The following is a 9,109-nucleotide window of genomic DNA, read 5'->3' on the forward strand; positions in this document are numbered from 1 at the left end:
CACACCACCACTGATTTACTGTTTGACTTGAGACAAGCCCTTTCCTGCCTGGGCCTCAGTTTCCCCAACTATGAAGCAAGGAGATGGATTAAGTGACCCCGAGGCTTCCTCCCACTCTGCCCTTCTGCTCCCTCAACCCCCAAATTCCACAATCCTCCTTCTGGGGAAAAAACGTGAGGCTACAAATCCTCGTAACAGAAGTGGCAACATGGGGTCCCAGGGTTCTTCTCCCGCTGCAGGAGCCACAGGAGTGGGAAAATGCCTGCTGGCCAGGTCAGCAGACATGGAAGGCCCTGGACCACCTCCTTGCTAGCACACCAGTTGCCCCCTGGGGAGCTGGCAACCTCAAGAGCAGAAAGGAAGTGAAACCCAAGCTGGGAACGTCCTTGCACTCCCCGCCCACCCCGCGACCCCCTCCCAGCCCAGCCCTGGGAGAGCACCTGAAATGGAGAAGCAGATGGTCCAGGAAGAGGGCAAGGAGGATGCCTGTGTTCCTGCCCTTGGGCTGTACTGGGGTGGCGACCCGGAATCTCCATTTTGTGGAGGAGAGAAGTGAGGCTCAGAAAGGTCAGCTGCTCAATCCAAGGTCACACAGCTGGGAAGTGGACTGGCCTCACGGAGTCCTCTTTTTCTGGGAATAAAGAGTCCTAGTGGGGGTCAGATGAGGTGCATTTTATTCTGATACTGAGGCTGTGCCCAGGGCTGCTTGGGGCTAGAAAATCCACCATGTGTGCGTGTCTGTGCATTGCGTGTGCACGCCTGCACAACTAGATGTGTGTGTGGCCCCAAGCCTGGTGGGCTGGACGTGCCCTTTAGTCTGCAGGAACTTCCGGTCACCTGCAGGAAGGGGCCTGCCAGGGTGAAGCAGGGCAGGGTCCCTTCTCAGGCCTAGAGTGATGCAGAGACTTGGCCAAAGCCACACAGCAAATTGAATCAGGACTAGAATCCAGGTCCCCCATGGAACCTGCCCAGCAGGGAGCGGGGAAAGGACGGTAGCTGGGAGTCCCTCTGTGGAAACACCTCCTGGTCCCCTGTACACACCCCTGGCTCCCCCAGAATGTTAATGCTCCCCAACTGGTCTGCAGGTTATAAACCTTCTCTCACCAAGGACCTCCTTTATCACGGTTTCCCCAGGACCTGAATTTGCATGGTTTTTGTTGGTCTTGGTTTTTTGCCTACAAAACACTTTGCAATGCAATGAGGAGTTAGTATACTTTACCTTTTGTGCATCATAATCAGACTGCATCACCTACCGAGGCAGTTTCTCATTCCAGCCAGACGTGCCCCAGCAGCTCGTTCTTGGGGACTACCTGTACAGCCTGTTTGTCCAGCCCCACTGGGCCTGCCCACTGTTTGGGGCAGTCCCACCAACTAAAGGGGCAGGGGATGAGGACAGCTGAGCTCACCATCGGCCAGGGCACCCACCAGGCTCCCACAGGCCTCGGCCTTCACCTTCGCCACACATGGCCATTCTTTTTTTTTTTTTTTTTTTGCCTGTGCTGGGTCTTCATTGCTGCGTGTGGGCTTTCTCTAGTTGTGGCAAGCGGGGGCTACTCTTCATTGCAGTGCGCGGGCTTCTCCTTGCGATGACTTCTCTTGCTGCGGAGCATGGGCTCTAGGCGCGCGGGCTTCAGTAGTTGTGGCACGTGGGCTCAGCAGTTGTGGCTCACGGGCTCTAGAGCGCAGGCTCAGTAGTTGTGGCACACGGGCTTAGTTGCTCCGTGGCATGTGGGATCTTCCCGGACCAGGGCTCGAACCCGTGTCCCCTGCATTGGCAGGCGGATTCTCAACCACTGCGCACGTGGCCATTCTTGACCCCTGGCTTCTGCACTGGTCTCTCGCTTGTGGACACAGTCTGCTCCCCACTTCCCACCTCAACTTTGTGTTACTGAGTCCAAGCTCATACTGCTCACCACACAACAGGCCAGTAAATCAAGAGATGAGTTGTTGGGGCAAAGAATATTGACTTTATTCTGAGAGCCAGCAGACCAAGAAGATGCTGACCAGTGTCCCAAAGAACCATCTTACCAGGTTTCGAATTCAGGCTTCTTTTATACTAAAAGGGGAGGGGGCGTGGCTGGTTGTTGTAAACTTCTTTGTGCCGGAATCATTTATTCTTGCAGCTTGTAGATCTGGTCGATGTTCCTATAAACCTCCAACAAGACAAATGTTATTCTCCGTTCTGCAACTTTTTATCTCTATATGAATGGAAAGGTGTTATACCTGTAAAGGTCAGAGCCTTGAGAATAGGTTATCCCGTATATTTCAGGTTATAAGCAGCATTCTTTTAGTGATTAACTTGTAGCAAAAGCAGTAGAATACACAGGTTAAAGGAAACAGATCCAATATGGAGTCAGATTTGTTCTTCCCTCTGACACCTGCAAGCCCAGACTCTCAAATTGTTTGAGTCCCATTTGCCCCACCCTCCCTGGCACTTGGAATCTTAGCTTTTAGACCCCAACTTGCGGTGAGAAGACCCATCCCCTCTCTCCCTCACCCCTCCCCAGTTACTCTCCCACCACGTTCTCTACCATTGCCCACTCACTGAGGATCAAGAGCGGATACTGCTGAGCCTTCTCAGATGTTGCCACGGAGCTTGAGGACCAGACAGGGGCAGTCAGAGACCTCCAGGTGAGAACGCCCAATGCCTTCCATTCCCTCCTCCATCTCTCAGTGTCCCTTTCCCCCCATCTGTGCACCACCGATCCATCCACCATCCCGCCGTTCACTCATCCAACACAAATGCCAATACAGCCTCCTTCCTTCCATCACCCATCTATCCAGACTGCATGGACACCTGCCACACAGGGGACATCAAGAGCCACCAGTGAGGGCCACAGAAGCAAGGACACCACACAGAAAGGACCACGGCATCACCACCTGATAAGAGATGAGGCTCTTTCTGTGTTTCTTGTCCCCACTATAGCCCACCAGAGAAGAAAGGGACCCAAAGGACAGGGGAAAAGGGGGTGAAGGAGCAGGCCACCCCACCCCCTCCAAGTCCCTCCAGTAAGGCCCTGGGAGCTGAGAGGTGGGTGTTCAATCAGACGTGAGATTTAACTTTGGACTTTTTCATGCTTGAAAGTAACAAGAAAGTTAACAAAACCGCCAGAGGTGTCAAAAAGGCTGCAAAAAGGCTGCAAATGGGAGGCTGGGCTCCATCAAAGGCAGGCGTAGGAGAAAATGAACAGAAGTCATGGTCAGGTTTGTGAACTGTGACTTGGGATCTGCAAGCTTGGAGAGGGAGCTGGGGAGAGTGGAATTGCTCTGTGTGTCAGCGGGAGATGAATCCTACTGTTCCAATGCCCCCTGGGAGAGAGGAGGGGATCCCAGAGACAAGCGAAGGGGAGGAGGAGAGAGGAGCCGGGGTGACCAGGCAAAGGGCTGGGGGAGGATCTGGAGATGAGCTACTGGACTGGGGGAGGGGAGGGAGCAGAGTATCCCCGAAAGGTCTGGAAGAACAGACTTATCTAAGATGCCCTGTAAAGTGTCCTCTGTGTGGGACCTGATATCACCCCTCTCTATGACCCCAAGATCTATGTTTCACTCACCAGTATTTGTCAAGAGGAGGGTTTTATGGAAATGGAGAAGGAGTGAAGTTTCATATTTGAGTCAGCACAGTACCGAGGAGAAATCGCTCAGGAAGAAGCAAGAATGGCAGGGGAAGTGGTGAAAACATAAGTGTCCAGGGATCTCTGAAACTGTGGAGGATTTTGGACTTTTACTGGACATAAAGTTAGAAGATTAAAGCATCAACTCTGCCTTCCCCCCAGTGATTTCCTCACACACAACCAGAATAAATTTCAAAAGGCGAATCTGACCATGTTTTATAACACCTGCACCCCCAAGCCCCAACACACACACCTAAAACGCTTCACTTGTTCTTGAGTTAAAGGCCCACTTCCTGGCCCGGCCTGCAAGGCCTCTGGGGTCTGGGCCCTGCCACACTCTCCAGATTCTCTGCACTCTAGACATACAGGCTGGCTTTCTCACCTCAGAAGTTTCATACCCTACTGACCACAGGGCCTTTGTACATGCTGTTCTCTCTAGAACTGCCCCACCCTAACCCCAACCCCCAGTTAACTCACTCACCCTTCAGGGCTCAGCTCAGACAAGCCACTCCTGAGCTCCTGACCAAGTCATCCATCCATCTTGGAATTTACCACCACGATTACAGTGGCAAAGAGCAATGGAATAACCACAACATGGCTCAGAGTCCACACCTTAGAACAATCATGATTCATGCCCTGGCACTGGGCACACCTTCCCTGAATACATCTGAATCCCGAACAAAGTGAAGGTCTGTCATCGAGGGGGCGAGGGTATGGCTGTTAAGTAGACAACCAACAGTGTCTGCACCCTCTTGCAGGGGTGGAGGGGGGCTATCATGTATTCTGGAAGGTGATGGAATGGGCAGAAGCACGAATGAACTCGCCATGTCTCAGGTCTGGACTCAGACTGACCTGATGAGATTGTGGGCTATGTGAGGTATGATGGAGCCTCATTATTGGACAGCTTTTTTTTAATACAGGTAAACTGCAGGTCAAATCATGTCCCCTGGGACACACAAAAAACCCACACAGCAAAACCTCCCACCTCAGCAACAAGTGAGTCTTTTTGTCTCATCCTCCGACAGAATCCTGGTCAAGACCAGTACAGAGTCATAGACTAGTGCCATTCAGCTAATCCCTGTATCTGACACCGGTCTTTGCTTGCTCACCTCCAGCAATGGGATACCCACCAACCCCCATAGAAGCCCATTTCACCTGACCAGACCCCCACCACCGACCCATCATTAAGCCATAAAATCTAATTGGCATATTGTTTAATGGGAACAGAGTTTCAGTTTGGGATGATGGAAAAGTTCTGGAGATGGATGGTGGTGACGGTTGCCCAAGAATGTGAATGTACTTAGTGCCACTGAAAGGTACACTTAAAAATGGTTAAAATGGGGCTTCCCTGGTGGCGCAGTGGTTGAGAGTCTGCCTGCCGATGCAGGGGACACGGGTTCGTGCCCCGGTCCGGGAAGATCCCACGTGCCACGGAGCGGCTGGGCCCGTGAGCCATGGCCGCTGAGCCTGCGCGTCCGGAGCCTGTGCTCCACAACGGGAGAGGCCACAACAGTGAGGGGCCCACGTACCACAAAAAAAACAAAACAAAACCCAAAAAAGGTTAAAAGGGGCTTTCTGCCCGTGGACGCCGCCGAGTAAGCATCGTTGACGTCTCCCCGCCCCTCCACTACCATCATGTCTAAGTCAGAGTCACCCAAAGAGCCCAAACAGCTGAGGAATCTCTTCATCAGAGGTTTGAGCTTTGAAACAACTGATGACAGTCTGAGGAGCCATTGTGAGCAGTGGGGAACGCTCACAGACTGTGTGGTAATGAGGGACCCAAACACCAGGCGCTCCAGAGGCTTCGGGGTTATCACATATGCCACTGTGGAGGAAGTGGATGCGGCCATGAAGGCAAGGCCACACAAGGTGGATGGAAGAGTTGTGGAACCAAAGAGGGCCGTCTCAAGAGAAGATTCTCAAAGACTCGGTGCCCACTCAACTGTGAAAAAGATTTTTGTTGGTTACATTAAAGAAGACACTGAAGAACATCACCTAAGAGATTATTTTGAACAGTATGGGAAAATTGAAGTGATTGAAATCATGACTGATCGAGGCGGTGGCAAAAAGAGAGGCTTTGCCTTTGTAACCTTTGATGACCATGACTCTGTAGACAAGATTGTCATTTAGAAAGACCACACTGTGTATGGCCACAGCTGTGAAGTAAGGAAAGCCCTATCTAAGCAAGAGATGGCTTGTGCCTCATCCAGTCAAAAAGGTCGAAGTGGTTCTGGAAACTTTGGTGGTGGTCGTGGAGGAAACTTCAGTGGTCGAGGTGCCTTTGGTGGCAGCCGTGGTGGCGGGGGATATGGTAGCAGTGGAAATGGCTATAATGGATTTGGTAACGATGGAAGCCATTTTGGAGGTGGTGGAAGCTACAGTGATTTTGGCAGTTACAACAATCAATCTTCAAATTTTGGACCCATGAAAGGAGGAAACTTTGGATGCAGAAGTTCTGGCCCCTATGGTGGTGGAGGCCAATACTTTGCCAAACGCCAAAACCAAGGTGGCTATGGTGGTTCCAGCAGCAGCAGGAGCTTTGGCAGTGGCAGAAGGTTTTGATTACTGCCAGGAAACAAAGCTTAGCAGGAGAGGAGAGCCAGAGAAGTGACAGGGAAGCTACAGGTTACAACAGATTTGTGAACTCAGCCAAACACAGTGGTGGCAGGGCCTAGCTGCTACAAAGAAGACATGTTTTAGACAATACTCATGTGTATGGGCAAAAAAACTCGAGGACTGTATTTGTGACTAATTGTATAACAGTTTATTTTAGTTTCTGTTCTGTGGAAATGTAAAGCATTCCAACAATGCTTTTTGTTTGTTTGTTTGTTTGTTTGTTTGCAGTACGCGGGCCTCTCACTGTTGTGGCCTCTCCCGTTGCGGAGCACAGGCTCCGGACGCGCAGGCTCAGCGGCCATGGCTCACGGGCCCAGCCGCTCCGCGGCATGTGGGATCCTCCCTGACCAGGGCACGAACCCATGTCCCCTGCATCGGCAGGCGGACTCTCAACCACTGTGCCACCAGAGAAGCCCCCTAACAAAGGGTTTTAATGTAGATTTTTTTTTTTTGCACCCATGCTGTTGATTGCTAAATGTAATAGTCTGATCATGACGCTGAATAAATGTGTCTTTTTTTTTAATGTGCTGTGTAAAGTTAGTCTACTCTGAAGCCATTTTGGTAAACTACCCCAACAGTGTGAAGTTAGAATTCCTTCAGGGTGATGCCAGGTTCCATTCAAAATTTATTTACAACCTGCTTTGGTGGAGAAGCTATTGTCTTCTGAAACCTTGGTGTAGTTGAACTGACAGTTACTGCGTTGTGACCTGGAGTTCACCGTGAAAAGGGTCCCCCAAGCAAAGTCTTGGAGTTTTTTGATTATTAATATGATTGTTGGCACATCCTATGCAATATATCTAAATTGGATTATGGTACCAGATATAGATGGAAATGAAGCTTGTGTATCATCCATTATCATGTGTAATAAATAAACAGTTTAATACCCTCTTGAAAAAAAAAGGTTAAAATGGTAAATTTTATTTTATGTATTTTTACCATAATTTTTTTTTAAAGTGCTCTGGGCTTCAAAACTTACAAGCTTGTGTGGCTTTGAGTACTTTTATTTATTTTTTATTTTTTTATTAATTTTATTGGAGTATAAGTGCTTTACAATGTTGTGTTAGTTTCTACTGTACAGCAAGATGAATCAGCTATACCTATACATATATCCCCTCTTTTTTGGGTTTCCTTCCCATTTAGGTCACCACAGAGCACTGAGTAAAGTTCCCTGTGCTAAACGGTAGGTTCTCATTAGTTATCTGTTTTATACTTAGTATCGATAGTGTATAGATGTCAATCCCAATCTCCCAGTTCATCCCAGCCACCCACCCCTTCCCCCTTGGTATCCATATGTTTGTTCTCTACATCTCTGTCTCTATTTCTGCTTTGCAGATAAGATCATCTATACCATTTTTTGAGTACTTTAAAAGTAACCATTTAAAGGTTACTCTAAAAAAAAAATCTAATTAAGAGTTAAGGGACTCCCCTGGTGGTCCAGTGGTTAAGAATCAGCCTTCCAGCGCAGGGGACTCAGGTTCGATCCCTGGTCAGGGAAGTAAGATCCCACATGCCGCGGGGCAACTAAGCCCACGTGCCACAACAAGAGGGAAGCCCGTGTGCCGAGACGAAGATCCCACGTGCCGCGACTAAGACCCAATGCAGCCAAATAAATAAATAAATATTTTTTTAAAAACAAACAAAAAAATAGTTAAGGCAAACTCTTAGTGCGCCCCATGCTGTTTGATCCTGATTTGCTTTCATTCAGACCTCGGAAATCTGGGCTCAGTATTTCCACCTTCAAGTCCTGCCTCTGCCCCCGCAGGGATTATAGTCACCGTGACCCTCCCCTGCTGTGAGCCTACTATGTACTTAGACTCTGAGGCTCTGAGGATGCGTCAAGGAATAAGTCAGAGCGCTTGTCCTCCCAGACACACAGGGAACAATCAGAATTTTTCTTTTCTTTTTGTTAGTAAAAACCTACAGGGCTCCAGTCTCCGTGAAACCTGCAGGGCTGGTCCACAATGATTCATCCTTGAAGACCTCACCTGGGTAGAATGATGACAGTGGCACAGGATGACACTGGTCCCTGAGCACTCAGCACACGGAATGTTCGTTTGGTGCGATATGTGACCTCCTGGGAATGTCGGGTGACACATGACAGCGTGGGGATGTGTGGAAGGACAGGGGGCAGGAATTGCCATCTCCGAAATCTCATCCCAGATCAACCCCACCTGACCCCCTAGGAATCACAGACCCACCAAACAATCAGAGAACCGGATGGAGAACAGAAGGGAGTGGAAGAGCCAGATAACCCAGAGGGCTCACACTGGCAGCTCGCGGGCCATGTCAAGTCTTGTGAGGGGATTTTTTTTTTGATTGAGTTTATTGTCAATGTCCAAAAAAAAAAAAAAAAAAGAACTGAAATTTCTCTTTTTTTTTTTTTTTGGCGGTACGCGGGCCTCTCACTGTTGTGGCCTCTCCCGTTGCGGAGCACAGGCTCCGGACACGCATGCTTAGCGGCCATGGCTCACAGGTCCAGTTGCTCCGCAGCATGTGGGATCTTCCCGGACCGGGGCACGAACCCACGTCCCCTGCATCGGCAGGCGGACTCTCAACCACTGCGCCACCAGGGAAGCCCTCATTTCTCTTTTTAAAATAAATAAATAAAAGAGGGTGTCTTTCATGGCAAGAGCTGGCTGGAGCTGAGTTCCAACTGCTCCCTTTGGACGGGACCCATGGGCCCCAACAGTCCCTACCCCTTAACTTCCCTTACTCACATTGCCTGCCGGGCCCCCTGGAGGCCTCTGAGGTCAGGATTTCTGATCTAATCCAACATCTCTATGTCACAGAGGAGTCTGATGAAGCCCAGAGGGGGAGTGACTTTCCCAGTAAGTAACTCATCTGGGACCAGAAAGATCTAGAATCTCAGGGGCACCACCCAG

At 49.9% G+C, this 9,109-nt stretch overlaps 1 pseudogene across 1 annotated transcript; it reads left to right on the plus strand.

The window, feature by feature from the left end:
* The first annotated feature begins 5,246 nt into the window (after window positions 1-5,246).
* Window positions 5,247-6,173, plus strand: LOC307059878 (heterogeneous nuclear ribonucleoprotein A1-like; annotated as a pseudogene). The gene has a single exon. The product of its transcript is annotated as a heterogeneous nuclear ribonucleoprotein A1-like (transcript).
* Window positions 6,174-9,109: the final 2,936 nt, after the last annotated feature.

Source organism: Hyperoodon ampullatus, assembly GCF_949752795.1.
Source record: "Hyperoodon ampullatus genome assembly, chromosome: 11".
NCBI lineage: Eukaryota > Metazoa > Chordata > Mammalia > Artiodactyla > Ziphiidae > Hyperoodon > Hyperoodon ampullatus.